Genomic DNA, 2,067 nt, shown 5'->3' with positions numbered 1-2,067 from the left:
CAGTGGAGTCATTCAGATTCCTGGGAACCACCATCTCACAGGACCTGAAGTGGGGCACTCACATAGACTCCATTGTGAAAAAGGCTCCGCAGAGGTTGTACTTCCTTCGTCAACTGAAAAAGTTCAACCTGCCACAGGCGCATATGACACAGTTTTACTCCGCTGTTATTGAGTTGGTTCTGTGTTCTTCTATAACTGTCTGGTTTGGGTCAGCCAGCAAATCAGATATAAGAAGACTGCAGCGGACTGTTAGGATAGCAGAAAAGATCATTGGTGTCCACCTGCCCAATCTTCAGGACTTGTACAACTCCAGAGTGAAGAAACGGGCAGGAAACATCATCAAAGACCTCTCAAAGACTCTCACCCCGGACACAACCTGTTTGCACTTCTCCCCTCAGGCAGACGCTACAGATCTCTGTGCACTAGAACATCTAGGCATAAAAACATTTTTTCCCCCCATGCCATCTCCAGCCTAAACAGCTAACACATGAATCATTACCTGTGTTCTGTAATTCATTCTCTATCTCTAATTATTGCCTCTCTCTCAAGTACTATGTAAATACATATGCATATTTTTTTATACAGCTGTATATACAGAGTAAATAATGCACAAATCTGTACATACATTTTCTGTTCCAGATTCATACACATTATTATTTATTGTTAAGTCTTATTTAAATGCTTCGGTTCTCATGTCAGATATGTATGCATGTATGTATGCATGTATGTACCAAGAGCTTCTTAAAAACCACAACAAATTCCTTGTGTGTTTGCGCACACGTGGCGAATAAAGCTAGTTCTGACTATGACTGCCCATGTGCATTGGCTGGATCAGATATAAGAAGACTGCAGCGGACTGTTAGGATAGCAGAAAAGATCATTGGTGTCCACCTGCCCAATCTTCAGGACTTGTACAACTCCAGAGTGAAGAAACGGGCAGGAAACATCATCAAAGACCTCTCAAAGACTCTCACCCCGGACACAACCTGTTTGCACTTCTCCCCTCAGGCAGACGCTACAGATCTCTGTGCACTAGAACATCTAGGCATAAAAACATTTTTTCCCCCCATGCCATCTCCAGCCTAAACAGCTAACACATGAATCATTACCTGTGTTCTGTAATTCATTCTCTATCTCTAATTATTGCCTCTCTCTCAAGTACTATGTAAATACATATGCATATTTTTTTATACAGCTGTATATACAGAGTAAATAATGCACAAATCTGTACATACATTTTCTGTTCCAGATTCATACACATTATTATTTATTGTTAAGTCTTATTTAAATGCTTCGGTTCTCATGTCAGATATGTATGCATGTATGTATGCATGTATGTACCAAGAGCTTCTTAAAAACCACAACAAATTCCTTGTGTGTTTGCGCACACGTGGCGAATAAAGCTAGTTCTGACTATGACTGCCCATGTGCATTGGCTGGTCCAGCCTGAAAAGTAAGCTTTTTAAATGATATTTGATAGGGCTGTGAATCTTTGGGTAGACAGCAAATCGATTTGATTCACGATTCATAGGTTTTCGATTCAAATTCATAACGATTCGATTCACAATTAAATTTGTTTCGATTCGATTACTGATTCGATTCTGCATTCTTTAAAGGTTCCATATTGTCAAAACTTTTTCACAATTACTGAGGTCTAGGGGCTATTTAACTACCATATAAGTTTCAAAACAGTCAGTCCACAGTAAAATACACACAGCCTGCTTAAAGTTCTAGCTATTTTTCACGAACCGTTGTGACTTCCGTAAAAAGTTGACGTCAGAACTACACAGTCACCAACCTTCAGTCCCCACCCCGAGCACCGCCCACCGTCCCACTCTCCTTTTGCCAAACCCCCAGACAACATCATGCTTTTGCTGAGCAAGGACAACACGGAAACATGTCGAAGATTTTAACTTGAACCACGAAACCAGATCGGCCGACCTGTAACGTTACACTGTCACTCAAAGGATGGACGATCTGACAGGATTGTTACTATGAGGTGGATCGCATCTAACGTGTATAGTAAAGACAAACTCACCGTGTCTATCTAGTCATGATGAAGATGTA

The sequence above is a fragment of the Sinocyclocheilus grahami genome, unplaced genomic scaffold (assembly GCF_001515645.1).
Source record: "Sinocyclocheilus grahami isolate Dianchi unplaced genomic scaffold, SAMN03320097.WGS_v1.1 scaffold512.1, whole genome shotgun sequence".
Lineage (NCBI taxonomy): Eukaryota > Metazoa > Chordata > Actinopteri > Cypriniformes > Cyprinidae > Sinocyclocheilus > Sinocyclocheilus grahami.
Note: the sequence above shows the minus strand (reverse complement) of the source record.